The sequence below is a fragment of the Hypanus sabinus genome, chromosome 3, assembly GCF_030144855.1.
Source record: "Hypanus sabinus isolate sHypSab1 chromosome 3, sHypSab1.hap1, whole genome shotgun sequence".
Lineage (NCBI taxonomy): Eukaryota > Metazoa > Chordata > Chondrichthyes > Myliobatiformes > Dasyatidae > Hypanus > Hypanus sabinus.
Window position 1 is genome coordinate 6,038,543 of NC_082708.1, and position 16,864 is coordinate 6,055,406.

General features: G+C 44.4%; 1 protein-coding gene across 1 annotated transcript in view; it reads right to left on the reverse strand.

Annotated features, from left to right (window-relative positions):
- The window catches only part of clpb (ClpB family mitochondrial disaggregase), a 170,696-nt gene that overhangs the window by 96,356 nt on the left and 57,476 nt on the right, over positions 1-16,864 (reverse strand). The window lies entirely within an intron of this gene.

Below are 16,864 nucleotides of genomic sequence, written 5' to 3' on the forward strand. Positions count from 1 at the left end.
TCGGCATAAATGATGTATTTCACTGTATGTTTTTATTGTTGTGTGACAAATAAAGCTAATCTTTAATCTTTAAAGAGTGGTCATTTATGTGGGCACGGGGATAGAGGGGAGAGGTCTAGCATGGTTTTAAAGATTAGTTTACACACAATACTCCAAATTAGGCCTCACCAATGTTTTATACAATTTCAACGTTATATTCCGACTCCTGTACTCAAAACATTGATTTAAGAAGGCCAATGTGCCAAAAGAACATAAGAAATAGAAACAGGAATAGGCCATCTGACTTGTCAAGCCCACTCCACCATTCAATAAGATCATGGCTTATCTGGCCATGGACTCATCACCACCTAACTAACTGCCTTTTCCCCATAACCCTTAATTCCTCTACTATGCAAAAATCTATCCAACCTTGTCTTAAGTATATTTACTGAGGTAGCCTCCACTGCTTCAATAGGCAGAGAATTCCAGATTCACTATTCTCTGGGAAAAGCAGTCCCTCCTCATCTCCGTCCTAAGCCTACTCCCCTGAGTAGTCACAGAGTAGAAATAGGAGGATAATTCAGATGAATACGTGGCTTGAAAAATGGTGCAAGGGGGAGGGATTCAAATTCCTGGGGCATTGGAACCAGTTCTGGGGGAGGTAGGACTGGTATAAACAGGATGGTCTGCACCTGGGCTGGACTGGAACCAATGTCCAAGGGGGAGCATTTGCTACTGCTGTTCAGGAGGCTTTAAACTAATGTGGCAGGGGGATGGGAACAAGTGCAGAGAGAAAGAGGGGTGTAAAATGAGGGTAGAAGCAAAAAGTAGTAAGGTGAAAGTAAAAGTGGCAAGCAGGCAAATCCAGGGCAAAAAGGAAAAGAGCCACTTTTCAACATTACTGTATAAGGGCTAAGAGTGTTGTAAAAACAAGCCTGAAGGCTTTGTGTGTCAATGCGAGGAGCATTCATAACAAGGTGGATGAATTGAATGTGCAGATAGTTATGAATGAATATGATATAGTTGGGATCACAGAGACATGGCTCCAGGGTGACCAAGGATGGGAGCTCAACATCCAGGGATATTCAATATTCAGGAGGGATAGACAGGAAAGAAAAGGAGGTGGGGTAGCATTGCTGGTTAGAGAGGAGATTAACGCAATAGAAAGGAAGGACATTAGCCTGGAGGATGTGGAATCGATATGGGTAGAGCTGCATAACACTAAGGGGCAGAAAACGCTGGTGGGAGTTGTGTACAGTCCACCTAACAGTAGTAGTGAGGTTGGGGATGGCATTAAACAGAAAATTAGAAATGCGTGCATTAAAGGAACAGTAGTTATAATGGGTGACTTATAGATTGGGTGGACCAAATTGGTAAGGATGCTGAGGAAGAGGATTTCTTGGAATATATGCGAGATGGTTTTCTGAACCAACATGTTGAGGAACCAACTAGAGAGCAGGCCATTCTAGGTTGGGTATTGAGCAATGAGGAAGGGTTAGTTAGCAATCTTGTTGTGTGAGGCCCCTTGGGTAAGAGTGACCATAATATGGTGGAATTCTTCATTAAGATGGAGAGTGACATAGTTAATTCAGAAACAAAGGTTCTGAACTTAAAGAAGGGTAACTTTGAAGGTATGAGACGTGAATTAGCTAAGATAGACTAGCAAATAATACTTAAAGGGTTGATGATGGAAATGCAATGGCAAGCATTTCTTGCATTTCATGGCATGCATCCATGATCGCATGGATGAACTACAACAATTGTTCATCCCAGTTTGGCAAAAGAATAAACCAGGGAAGGTAGTGCACCCGTGGCTGACAAGGGAAATCAGGGATAGTATCAAGTCCAAAGAAGAAACATATAAATTAGCAAAAAAAAAGCGGCACACCTGAGAACTGAGAGAAATTCAGAGACCAGCAGAGGAGGACAAAGGGCTTAATTAGGAAAGGGAAAAAAGATTATGAGAGAAAGCTGGCAGGGAACGTAAAAACTGACTGTAAAAGCTTTTATAGATACGTGAAAAGAAAAAGATTGGTCAAGACAAATGTAGGTCCTTTACAGTCAGAAACAGGTGAATTGATCATAGGGAACAAAGACATGGCAGACCAATTGAATAACTACTTTGGTTCTGTCTTCACTAAGGAGGACATAAATAATCTTCTGGAAATAGTAAGGGACTGAGGGTCTAGTGAAGTGGAGGAACTGAGGGAAATACATGTCAGTAGGGAAGTGGTGTTAGGTAAATTGAAGGGATTAAAGGCAGATAAATCCCCGGGGCCAGATGGTCTGCATCCCAGAGTGCTTAAGGAAGTAGCCCAAGAAATAGTGGATGCATTAGTGATAATTTTTCAAAACTCTTTAGATTCTGGATTAGTTCCTGAGGATTGGAGGGTGGCTAATGTAGCCCCACTTTTTAAAAAAGGAGGGAGAGAGAAACCGGGGAATTATAGACTGGTTAGTCTGACATCGGTGGTGAGGAAAATGCTAGAGTCGGTTATCAAAGATGTGATAACAGAACATTTGGAAAAAGGTGAAATCATCGGACAAAGTCAACATGGATTTGTGAAAGTAAAATCATGTCTGACGAATCTTATAGAATTTTTTGAAGATGTAACTAGTAGAGTGGATAGGGGAGAGCCAGTGTATGTGGTATATTTAGACTTTCAAAAGGCTTTTGACAAGGTCCCACACAGAAGATTAATGTGCAAACTTAAAGCACACGGTATTGGGGGTATGGTATTGATGTGTATAGAGAATTGGTTGGCAGACAGGAAGCAAAGAGTGGGAGTAAACGGGACCTTTTCAGAATGGCAGGCAGTGACCACAAGGCTCAGTGCTGGGACCCCAGTTGTTTACAATATCTATTAATGATTTAGACGAGGGAATTAAATGCAGCATCTCCAAGTTTGCAGATGACACGAAGCTGGGGAGCGGTGTTAGCTGTGAGGAGGATGCAGGGTGACTTGGATAGGTTAGATGAGTGGGCAACTTCATGGCAGATGCAATTTAATGTGGATAAATGTGAGGTTATCCACTTTGGTTGCAAGAACAGGAAAACAGATTATTATCTGAACGGTGGCCGATTAGGAAAAGGGGAGGTACAACGAGACCTGGGTGTCATTGTACACCAGTCATTGAAGGTGGGCATGCAGGTACAGCAGGTGGTGAAAAAGGCAAATGGTATGTTGGCATTCATAGCAAAAGGATTTGAGTACAGGAGCAGGGAGGTTCTACTGCAGTTGTACAAGGCCTTGGTGAGACCGCACCTAGAATATTGTGTGCAGTTTTGGTCCCCTAATCTGAGGAAAGACATTCTTGCCATAGAGGGAGTACAGAGAAGGTTCACCAGATTGATTCCTGGGATGGCAGGACTTTCATATGAAGAAAGACTGGATCGACTAGGCTTATACTCACTGGAATTTAGAAGATTGAGGGGGGATCTTATTGAAACGTATAAAATTCTAAAGGGATTGGACAGGCTAGATGCAGGAAGATTGTTTCCGATGTTGGGGAAGTCCAGAACGAGTGGTCACAGTTTAAGGATAAAGAGGAAGCCTTTTAGGACTGAGATGAGGAAAAACTTCTTCACACAGAGAGTGGTGAATCTGTGGAATTCTTTGCCACAGGAAACAGTTGAGGCTGGTTCATTGGCTATATTTAAGAGGAAGTTAGATATGGCCCTTGTGGCTAAAGGGATCGGGGATATGGAGAGAAAGCAGGTATATGATGATCAGCCATGATCATACTGAATGGCGGTGCAGGCTCGAAGGGCCAAATGGCCTACTCCTGCACCTATTTTCTAAGTTTCTATGTTTCTGAATTTTGAGGCTAATCTCACCTATTAGTGGAACAACTTGCCTGCCTCTATATTATCTATCCCTTTCATAATTTTATATGTTTCTATAAGATCTCCTCTCATTATTTTGAATTTCAGTGAATACAGTCCTAGGTGACTCAATCTCTCTTCATGGTCTAACCCTCTCATCTCTGGAATCAACCTGATGAACCTCCTCTGCACCGCCTTCAAAGCCAGTATATCCTTCTTCAATTAAGGAGACCAGAACTGCACGCAGTACTCAAGGTGCAGCCTCATCAGTATCCTGTACAGTTGCAGCATAACCTCCTTGCTCTTAAATTCAATCCCTCTAGCAAAGAAGGCCAACAATCCATTTGCCTGTTCAAAAACTTTCTTTACAACCCTATCTACCTGTGACACCGTTCTCAAGGCATTATGGACCTGTATTCCCAGGTCCCTCTGTTCTACCTCAGTGCCCTATCCTGGTTTTTTCTCCTGAAGTGCAAAACCTCACATTCACCTGTATTAAAAGTGGGAGGAAACTGGAGCACCTGAAGAAACCCACGCGGTCGCAGGGAGAACACGCAAACTCTTTAAAGGCAATGGTGGAAATTGAACCTTAATTGTTGGTGCCATAAAGCATTAAGTTAATGTGCTGATGTGTCCTACTGCCCTGTCACCCTGAACCCTTTGCAGACACATGGCATTCGATAATGCATCTCAGCGGGAGTGGAATAGACTGAGTGAGAAAGGGAAGGTACAAAATGAGAGAGCTTTCTCCCCCGTGAGCAACAACTGCTCTCTCTGCACTATACTGCTGGATCAGTGACACAAAACAGACCCTGCTCTTCACACCTGTCCCCTGGCCGTGTCCAGTTACCAATGCAATACATCTCCCCAGACTGTTATGTCCTCAGGGCACTCCATTAAACTGTGACTCGTTCCCAGCTCCCGTGTTTCACTTGCTTGCCTGATTTCCCAGAGCCTGTTAAACAAGTGTGCAGTTAATAAATGTTCTTCAGATGCCTTTTCCCCGAGCCATCCTGCTGTGTTCTGCTCTCTGTCTCACTTGACCCGGTCGAGACCTCTTGTGTCTTCCACGTGCCCTGGGTGTCAGGTCCTCCCTCTGCTCCAGGCGAGGGAAGTGTCGACATTTGTCTGCGGTGCTTGCTGGAAGCCGCGAGCTGTCAGATACTTTGCAGCAATTTGCTGTCTCTACAAAACCCCCTGCACCCCCTCTTGTAGACGCTTCCCCCCACCTCAAGACTGAAGATTGTTTATTGTCATTCATCAGTGTACAAGTGCAAAGGAGAACAAAATGATTGTGACTCTGGAACCAATGCAGCATTAAAAGACACAATGAACAGAAAAAACACAATAGATACTTGCGATTACTTTACACTCAGTGGCCACTTTATTATGCACCTCCTGAACCTAATAAAGTGGCCACTGAGTGTATGTTTGTGGTCTTCTTCTGCTGTAGCCCATCCACTTCATGGTTCAACATTTTGTGCGTTCGGAGATGCTCTTCTGCATGACACTACTGTAACATGTGGTTATTTGAGTTACTGTCGCCTTCCTGTCAGTTTGAACCAGTCTGCCCATTCTCCTCCGACCTCTCTCATTAACAAGGCATTTTCGCCCACAGAACTGATGTTTGGTCTAAACAACAAATGAAACTCTTGACCATGTCTGCATGCTTTTATGTACTGAGTTGTTGCCATATGATTGGCTGTTTAGATATTTGAATTAGCAAGCTGGTGTACCTAACAGAATGGCCACCAATGGTACACAAAGTGACACTAGGCACAGGAGTGTCTGTACATCAGGTGACTGACAGGTAATGATAAACTACTGGTGGTTGGGGTGGAGGGGTGGGTTAGTGGGTTGAAGAGTTAATCAGCCTTACTGTTTGGGGAGATACTTCATGATATCATTGGCCTTTTTCTAGCACCTTTCTGTATATATGTCCTTGATGGTGGGTTGACTGATGCCAGTGATGCATTGGGCAGTTTTAACATCCGTTGTAGAGTCCTCCTGTCCGTCACAGTGCAGTTTGCACACCACACAGTGATGCAGTGTGTTAGACTGTTCTCAAATGTGCATCCATAGTAGGACATGAGTAGAGATGTGCATAGTCCAGTTCTCTTCAGCCTCCTCAGAAAGTAAAGGTGTTAGTTTGATTTCTTGACAGTGGAGGATGTGTTGAGACCATGAACGGTTTTGCAAGATTTGTACTCCCAGGATTTCCTGTCACTTTCTGGAACCACCCCCACCCCACACTCTTCTCTCCTTTGTGTACAGGCCCATGGCCTGTGTACTCCTGAAGTGTAACCATTTAAAAATAATGTGCTTTAAAAGAACAAGGAAGCATTGTTGACCTGTCAGAGGAGAAAGAGGCAGAAACAGCTGGATGGAACTGTGTAGACCCATGTGTCTCTATTGTGTGGAATAGAGCATCATTCAACAAAGGTTAAAGGGTGAAGTTTAAAGACTGCTTATAAACCCTTACAAAGGATTGTGGTTTACCAAACTGAAGTTATCAGTGTGACTTTTAAACTTAACTTCTCCTTACATGTATGTGACTACCTGTCTTTCTTTCTGCACTTCTGTGCTTGCAAGGAACGCACACGAAAACAGATGGTCATATTTACATCAGAAAGGCTAGGCTGTAAACAAATTTCCCTCCTTTTTGCATTAGTGCTAAGGTTGTGCTAACAAAATTCATCTGAATCTCCACCATCCCTATGAGTTAAAAGTAAATTAAGATGCTATTGCATTTTGGAAAAAGGAATAAAGGTGGAGACTATTTTGGAAATGGGGTGCAAATTCAGAAATCCAAGGTGCAAATAGACTTGGGAGATCTTGTGCAGGATTCCCAAAAGATTAACTTGCAGGTTGAGTTGTTAGTAAGGAAGGCAAATGCAATGTTAGTGTTCATTTTAAGGGGATTAGAATATAAAAGCAAGGATGTAATGCAGAGGCATTCTACGGCATTGGTCAAACCACATTTGTATTGTGAGTAGTTTTGGGCTCCTTATCTAAGAAAGGTATGTGCTGGCATTGGAGAGGGTCTATGAGAGGTATCCCATGAATAATCCCGAGCATAAAAAGGTTAACAGACGAGGAGAGTTTGATGGCCATGGGCCTGTACTTGTTTTGAGTAGAAGAGAATGAGAGGGAATCTCATTGGAACATATCGAATGTGAAAGACCTAGATAGACTAGATGTGGAGAGGATGTTTCCTATCATGAGGGTGCCTAGAACCAGAGGGTACAGGCTCAGGATACAGGGACATCCCTTTAGAACAGAAATGAGGAGGGATTTCTTTAGCCAGAGGGTGGTGAATCTGTGGAATTCACTGCCATTGACAAGGCTGTGGAGGCTAAGTCATTGGGTACATTTAAAACAGAGGATGATAGGTTCTTGCTTAAGGTGTCAAAGGTAGTGGGGAGAAGGCAGAAGAATGGGATTGAGAGGGATAATAAATCAGCCATGATGGAATGGTGGAGCAGATTCTGGGCAGAATGGCCTAATTCTGCTCCTGTGTCTTATGGCTTTAAAAGTTGCACAGAAGCATACAAAAAATCTGTCACAGACTCAGGGAATACTAAAACTCTTCGAAGCAGATGAGGTATTTTGCAAAGCACAGGGAACATTAGGAAGTAACAGCATGCCCAACACAGCAAGCTCCCACATCATTTCTTCTTGACACTAGCGAAGGGATAAATATCACGCTAAGTTCACCTAAACCCCAATCAGACATTATTTGATATTGAGTCATCAAGGACAAATCAGATAAGTAATTAAAGTCCTAAAGATGAAAGATTATCTTTAGTTGTCACAGGTGTATCGAAACATACAGTGAAATGTGTCGATTGCTTCACTTTTTTTGTTACGTGCTGCGGGTCACGCTTCTGGTGCCAGCATAACTTGCCCACAACTTCCTAACCCTAACCTGTACATCTTTGAATGTGGGAGTGTCAAAGCTCGAAAGATAACTCAAAGATAGAGCAACCAGTGCTACTAATGAGCAGTGACAGACAGAACCAAAAGGCTTTATCATTAAGTCTGCCGATATTGGTAGTCAAGGGTAAAGATTGTAAGGATAAGCTTTATTTGTCACATAGACATAGACAACCAACACAGATTGAGGATTGTGGTGTGGGCAACTCGACAACAGCAGCCATGTTTCTGGTGCCAACATCGTGTGCCGACAACTCACTAACAGTAACTATACGTCCTTGGAATGTGGGAGAAAAGCAGAGCGCCCAGACGAAGCCCACACAGTCATGGATAGAACAAACAAACTCCTTATAGAGAGCGGTGGGAATTGCATCCCGAACGGTGATCACCAGAGCTGTAAAGGGATGCGCTGTCTGTTACGCTACCACACCTCCCCAGCTGAGATTACTGTCATAAGCACAAATATGTGCATGCAATGAAAAACTTATTTGCAGCAACAACATCACAGACACGGGGCATCAGGTAAGCAGCATTCACAAGTAGAACATAAATTTTACATAGTGCACTAAGAAATAACACCAAAAGAAAATCCATTGTACTGCAATGTGGTTAAAGAGGTTGGTCTTAAGACAGTAATGAACTTTAAAGGTTTAAGGTATGCAAAGTTGAGGCAATGGTAGGTACAATCTCTGATTCTGGAAGAAAGCAGAGCTGGTGACCTGCACACTTCTCGGGAGATAGGGAGATCTGAAAATACTCCACTCTTTCCACCGAGGTTGGGTGACACTAGAACTAGAGGTCACAGGCTAAGGATGAAAGGTGAAATGTTTAAGGGGAACATGAGGGGGACCGCGTTCACAGGGGGTGGTGAGAGTGTGGAATAAACTGTCAGTGGAAGTGGTGGATGTGGGTTCGATAACTGTAGTGTTCCTTGACTCTACATGATGGGAGGAGTATGGAAGGTTTTGGTCCGGGTACAGGTCTATGGGACTAGCCAGATTAATAGTTTGGCATGCAGCAGATGGGCCAAAGGGCCTGTTTCTCTGCAGTAGTGTTCTGTAACTTTTCTACAACAACAATGTGAATTTTACAATTGTTGGACCAGGAACTAGGGCGGGTCTGTGAGCACTGGGTGATGGGTGAGGGCACGAACAGCAGATTTTTGGAAGAGCTCGTGTTAATGACGGAGGGAGATAGCTGATTGGTGTGGGACAGCATTAGAAATAGGATCTTGCAGGTAACAAAGGCACAACTGAAGGGTCCAGCAGAAGAGGTATTTTCAGTTCCAAAATAAGCAGAATTCTTGTTAGGGCAAGGATACAACACAAGGGAGTGTACAAGCCAGGAGTGCTAGTACAGGCAGATACATCAGGGACATTTATGAACGACAAAGACAAGGATGGTGGAAAAATGAGGACCAAGTAAGAGGGAAGTGTTAGAGCAGATTAGAAGTTTGGCACAACATTGTGGGCTGAAGAAGCTGTACTGTCCTATGTTCTTAAACAGAGATTGGATGTAGATCAGCCATAACGTAACCATATAATAGATGGGCTGGAAAAATCCTCCCTATTCCACCCGTAAGAGCAGCTACTAAACACACGAGATTCTGCAGATGCTGGAAATACTGAGTAACACATTCAAAATGGAGGAACTCAGCAGGTCAGGCAGCATCTATGGAGAGGAATAAACAGTTGACTTTCGGGCCTGAACTGCTAAGTTCCTCTAGCATCTTGAGACCAGGTGAGGGGGAAGGTGAGTGTGGAGAGAGAGAGGGTGGTGGAGTAAGGAGGGGATAGGTGGAAGAGGTACAGGGGCCTCACCTGGTCTCACCTTCGCCTGCTAGCTTGTACTCCCTCACCTAGCCCCACCTTCTTATTTTGGCACCTTCCCCCTTCCTTTCCAATTCTATTGAAAGGTCTCGACATAATACGTCAACTAAATCCTCCATAGATGCTGCCTGACCTGCTGAGTTCCTCCAGCATCTTGAGAAGCTACTGAAGCCATGCTGTCTTGACTTGCAAGAGTTAAATGATTTTAAAAAAAGAGACTCTGTTCCACTTATTGTGTTTTTCCACTATTATGACATCTATTGATTTTTGAATTACTCATCCTGCCCCACTCGCACTCCCCCGTAAACTTCCAATTCCAATAGAGCAGCAGACAGAGAGAAAAAAACAGCCCAAGTCAGTGAACTTTGCACCTTAGAAAGTCAGCCCCATCATTTACTGCGCCGATTCCACCACAGTGACGGATAGATTTCCCCAAAGATGATCCGATCGATCTGAGCAAGGAGCCTCTCCGTATCCGGCTCACACAGGAGTTTGGAGAGCACAGCCACAGGGGTGGGCGGTGGTGGAGGTTATTAATCAAATATTATATGGCGAGGGCTCTAAACGTGCGGCAGTGTCACCCAGCTGTTGACCCGCAGATAAAGACTGGCCTGTGGGTGGCGACTAATTGCTCAAAGGCTTTAGGTCCTGAAGGTTGAGCCGTCACCAGGAACCCAAAGAAGGGGGTGGTTTGACAGCAGCAGACATCAGGACCTGACCAGCTGCCTGCTTGCCACAAAGAGAGGTGGCTGAGGGAGTGGAGTTCAATAGCCAGTCAGATCTTTATAAAGTAGCCTGGTGAAGGAGGCCAGAGTTCAGAGGAAGTGAGAGGGAAAAATAATGTTTTTCATTATTAAAGTGTAATATTTTATTGCTTGTTGCGATGGTCTGATCGATTGGATTGTGAGTCAATGGGTCTATCAATTATTGAAGTGCTTAGTCAAATAGTCACGGTCATGAATTGTGGGGCAGACAATTGTGGTGGGTGTCTGGAATGTTACAGAACTGTCTCCATCTACCCCAGCTGATTCAAGATTATCAAGGTTCGAGATTGTTTAATGTCCTTTCCAGTACACAAGTGTAAAGGAGAACAAAATAATTGTTACTCTGGATCCAATGCCACAAATTTTTAAAAAACAATAAGATTAGAACACATTAATAATAAAAAGGACACAGTTCACTGGCCTCACACTCCCGAGGAAGTGGAGGTGCTGCTGTGTTTTCTGGACTAAAGAGGTATGCACGCAAGATCTCAGACGTACACACACAGGGATGGTAATCTCGACGTGACGTGCTGCTGGCGGTGGTGCTAGAGGCTGATGCAGATACAATGTTGAAGAGGCCTTAGATCATAAGGCATAGGAGCAGCACTGGGGCCCTCAGCCCATTGAGTCTATGCTTCACCATTCCATCATGCTAATTGACCTGCTGAGTTCTTCCAGCAGCTGGTCAGTTGCAAAACCAATCTGCATTGAATTGAGATTCAAGATTCGAGATTCTGAAATGTAATTTCTAGTACACAAGTGAATGAACTAATTGTACTCCAGATCTGATGCACCACACAAAAAAGCACAATAAGATAAAGAGCACAAGAATAATAAAAACCACAATCAATATGAAAACATAAGATAGCTTATATAAACAACAACACACACAAAATGCTGGTGGAACACAGCAGGCCAGGCAGCATCTATAAGGAGAAGCACTGTCGACATTTCGGGCCGAGACCCTTCGTCAGGACCAGCCGAAAGGAAAGATAGTAAGAGATTTGAAAGTAGTGGGGGGAGGGGGAAATGAGAAATGATAGGTGAAGACCGGAGGGGGTGGGATGAAGCTAAGAGATGGAAAGGTGATTGGCGAAAGTGATACCAAGCTGGAGAAGGGAAAGGATCATGGGACAGGAGGCCTCAGGAGAAAGAAGGGGGGGGGGAGCACCAGAGAGAGATGGAGAACAGGTAAACAACTAAATATGTCAGGGATGGGGTAAGAAGGGGAGGATTCCTTCCTCCGTCTCCGCCGCATCTGCTCTCAGGATGAGACTTTTCATTCAAGGACGAAGGAGATGTCTTCCTTTTTTAAGCAAAGGGTCTTCCCTTGGTCCACCAACTCTGCTCTCAAACGCATCTCTCCCATTTCCCGCACATCTGCCCTCACCCCATCCACCCGCCACCCCACTCGGGATAGGGTTCCCCTTGTCCTTACCTACCACCCCACCAGCCTCCAGGTCCAACGTATAATTCTCCGTAACTTCCGCCACCTCCAACGGGATCCCACTACCAAACACATTTTTCCCTCCCCCCTCTTTCTGCTTTTCGCAGGTATCGCTCCCTACGCGACTCCCTTGTCCACTCGTACCCCACATCCCTTCCCACCGATCTCCCTCCTGGCAATTACCACTGTAAACGGAACAAGTGCTACACCTGTCCTTACACTTACTCCTTCACTACCATTCAGGGCCCCAGACAGTCCTTCCAGGTGAGGTGACACTTCACCTGTGAGTTGGCTGGTGTGGTGTACTGCGTCGGGTGCTCCCGGTGTGGCCTTTTATATATTGGTGAGACCCGATGCAGACTGGGAGACCGTTTCGCTGAACACCTACACTCGGTCCGCCAGAAAAAGCAGGATCTCCCAGTGGCCACACATTTTAATTCCACGTCCCAGTCCCATTCTGATACGTCTATCCATGGCCTCCTCTATTGTCAAAATGAATCCAAACTCAGGTTGGAGGATCAACACCTTATATACCGACTAGGTAGCCTCCAACCTGATGGCATGAACATTGACTTCTCTAACTTCCGTTAATGCCCCTCCTCTCTTTCTTACCCCATCCCTGAGATATTTAGTTGTTTGCCTATTCTCCATCTCCCTCTGGTGCTCCCCCCCTCCTTTCTTTCTCCTGAGGCCTCCCGTCCCATGATCCTTTCCCTTCTCCAGCTCTGTATCACTTTCGCCAATCACCTTTCCAGCTCTTAACTTCATCCCACCCCCTCCAGTCTTCTCCTATCATTTCTCATTTCCCCCTCCCCCCACTACTTCCAAATCTCTTACTATCTTTCCTTTCAGTTAGTCCTGATGAAGGGTCTCAGCCTGAAACGTTGACAGTGCTTCTCCCTATAGATGTTGCCTGGACTGCTGTGTTCCACCAGCATTTTGTGTGTGTTGTTGTTTGAATTTCCAGCATCTGCAGATTTCCTCGAGATAGCTTATATACATAGATTGATTGTAAGTCCATAAAGTGATGCTAGGCACAGGAGTGTCTGTACGTAAGGTGACTGACAGGAAAAGTAGTGGTGTGGGTGTGGAGGGGTGAGTTAGTGGGTGGAGGTGTCGGCCTTACTGCTTGGGGAAAGTAACTGTTCTTTAATCTGATGGTTTTGGCATGGGTGCTACATAGCTTTCTCCCTGATGGGAGTGGGACAAACAGTCCACGAGCAGGGTGGGTGGGATCCTTCATGATGTTACTGGTGCTTTTCAGGCACCTTTCTGTATATATGCCCTTAATGTTGGGTAGGCTGGTGCTGGTGATGTGTTGGATAGTTCTGACTACCCATTGTAGAGCCTTCCTGTCCACCGCAGAGCAGTTTCTGCACCGTGCAGTAACCCAAACTGTTAGGATGCTCTTTATGCACCATGTGAGGGAAGATGTGCATAGCACAGCTCTTCAGCCTCCTCAGAAAGTCGAGCTTTGCTGATTGCTTACGATGTGCTGTGGAACCATGAATTCAAACGAGAGGACATGATTTGAAAGTTAGGGGGCAGAAGTTTAAGGGAAACACGAGGGGTATTCCTTTACTCAGAGAGTGATAGCTGTGTGGAATGAGCTTCCTGTAGAAGTAGTAGAGGTCAGTTCAGTTGTGTCATTTAAGGTAAAATTAGATAGGTATATGGACAGGAAAGGAGTGGAGGGTTATGGGCTGCGTGCGGGTAGGTGGGACCAGGTGAGATTAAGAGTTCGGCACGGACTAGGAGGGCCGAGATGGCCTGTTTCCGTGCTGTGATTGTTATATGGTTATATGGTTAATGCAAGGATTGGTAATACAGGGACACTTGGACTACCTCTGGAAGCACTTCCCACATATCCACGACTCGGTGTAAAAAAATAACTTAAACATCCCCCCTATACTTTCCTCCAATCACCTTAAAATGCCAGAGATGAGAAGCAGATACATTAGGGACATTTAAGAGACTCTTAGGTACACACATGGATGATAGAAAATGGAGGGCTACTTGGGAGGGTGAGTTTGATTGATCTTAGAGTAAGTTAAAATGTCTGCACGACATTGTGGGCCCAAAGGCCTGTACTCTGCTGTACTGTTCTGTGTTCTATGCCAGATGACTGAAAACATCATTTCTCCACTCAGAGGGTGGTGAGAGTGTGGAATTAGCTGCCAGCGGAAGTGGTAGACACGGGGTTTGGTTTCAATATTCAATAGAAATTTGGATAGGTACGTGGATGGGAGGAGTATGGAGGGCCCTGGTCCCAGTGTAGGTCGATGGGACTAGGCAGATTAATATTTTGGTATGGACAAGATGGGCTGAAGGGCCTGTTTCTGTGCTGTACTGTTCTATGACTTTATGTTCAATGAAAGATGGATCAGGCTAATAGAGGTATTGGGAAACACAAAGACCTGCACAGAATTAAATGGCGCTTAGATTAATACACAGGCTAATGATTGAAAACCTGCTTTAATTTGTTAAAGGCAAATCACATTTGACTAGCTTGATTGAGTTCTTTGACAAAATAGCAGGTAAAGTTGATAAGGGAAGAGTGGTTGTTGTTGCCTATCTGTCATTGAACAAAGTACCACTTAATAGATCTGTTAGAAAAACTGAGGTCTAAGGATTTAAAAAGACGGTGACTGTGGATGTGAAAATAGCTGGAAATAGACAGCAGCTGATATTCAGCCTGTTGAAAAGTTCAAGCTTAATGTCAACTAACTGCACATAAATACAAAAAAATGAAACAACATACCAGCTGTGAAAGGAGGAGGGTTGTACATGGGGCTAGCAGATCTATCCTGTAAAACCCAGAGCTACAGAAATGCCAACAGAAGCCCCAAAGAGCTCCTCCCCGGCAGAGGAAGGATCTTCGATGTAAGATCGGCTATAGCTGGGGCCAATTTGAAAGACTGGCCCAGGACTGGGAGCTACGTTCAGTGGCAAATGCCCCAGTAGGAATGATGGGCTTAAGAAGAAGAATGTAAAGCAAAATATTACCACAAATAAGTTAATAAAATATAATTTAAAATGCATGCAGTGCAAAACACAGGCAAACAGCTCAGTGTCCTAGTGACGAGACCTCGGTGATGGCAGGGTATTCATTAGTCTCATGGCCTGGAGGAAGAAGTTATTACCCAGTCTGGCAGTCCTAGTCCTGATGCTCCCGGACCTCCTTCCTAGTGGTAGTGGGTGAAAGAGTTTGTGGGGTGGGAGGTAGGGGGTCCTCGACAATGATTCAGGCCCTTCGTCTGCAATCCTCCCATTAAGTCTCAGAAAAAAGGGTGAGGAAGACCCCAGCGATCCTCTCGGTGGCGATGCCTCCCAGAGGTCCACATGAGGACCACTACATCAATGACTTCCACTTATTTCAAAGTTTACAGATGATATAAAACTTGGAAATATAACCATGAGGGAAAAAGGACTGATGCCATGACCTGAAGGCACACCAGCATCTCTACTTCCTCAGGATGCTAAAGAAATTCAGCACATCCACTCTGACCCTCAGAAATTCTTATTGATACACCACAGAAAGCATCTTACCCAGATGCATCATAGCCCGGTACGGCACCTGCTTTGGCCGTGACCACAAGAAACTGCAAAGAGTTATGAATACAGCTCAGCACATCATGGAAACTAGTCTCCCCTCCATGGACTCTCTCTACACTTCTCACTACCTCGGTAAAGCAGCCAGCGTAATCATGGACCTTACATACCCCGGACATTCTCTTTTAACCTTCACCCACATCACCCCTCCCCATCAGGCAGGAGATACAAAAGCCTGAAAGCACACACTACTAGACTCTACCTACCTACTGTTATCAGACTACTAAATGGTCTACAAATACCCTGAGCTGTAACTCTAAATGAAAAAATTATAAATAAATAAGATAGTTCTTGACCTCACAATCTACCACCTAATGAGCTTGCGCTGTACCTTCCTCTCTCAATTTAACACTTTGTTCTGTAACTTTTCCAAAATGCTGGAGGAACTCAACTGGTCAGGCAGCATCTATGGACAAGAATAAACAGTCGACGTTGCGGGTGGATTTATTCTGAATTCTGTTTTTGTTTTCCTTTAGCTATCTTAATGCACTTATGTGATAAGACGATCTGCATGAACGGCATGCAGAACAAAGCTTTTCACTGTACCTCGGGACATGTGACAATCATAAACCAATTTACAGACCTCTATCATTGGTGTAATGCACAGAAAACATTTAAAGTGGTATATCTAAAGTGATAATGTTTACTGGGAAAGCTGAGAAGGAACGATTAGATACAAGAGCACTTGTTAACACTGGAAGTGTGGCGACACTTGCATACAGCCCCCAGCACATCCTTGGACTGTGTTGGTTGTTGATGCAAATAATGCATCTCACTGTATGCTTCAATGTTACCATATACAGCACAGGAACAGCTGGCAGCTCGTTCCGCACTCTCACCACCCTCTGAGTGAAGAAATTTCTCCTAATGTTCTTCTTAAACTTTTCACTTTTTACCTTTCACCTATGACCTCTAGCTTTTAGCTTCACCTAACCTTTTTGGAAAAGTCTGCTTGTATTCACCCGATCTATACCCCTAATGATTCTGTAAATCTCTATCAAATCTCCCCTCAATTTTCTACATTGCAAAGGATAGAATCGTAACCTATTCAATATTTCCATCTAACTCAGGTCTTCTACAGCTTGCAACATCCTTGTAAATTTTCTCTGCACTCTTTAAACCTTGCTTACATCTTTCCTGTAGATAGGTGACCAAAACTGCACACTATAATCCAAATTAGACCTCACCAGTGCCTTATTCAACTTCAACATAACATCCCATCTCCGACACTCTATACTTTGATTTGTGAAGGCCAATGTGCCAAAAGCTTTCTTTATGACCCTATCTACCTGCGATGCCATTTTCAATTATTATGCACCTGTATTCCCAGATCCCTTTGTGCTCCTCAGTGCCCTGCATTCACTGTGTAAGACCCACCCTGGTTGGTCCTACCTAAGTTCAAAACCCCGCACTTGCCTACATTAAATTCCATCTGCCATTTTTCAGCCCACTTGTCCAGATGGTCCAGATC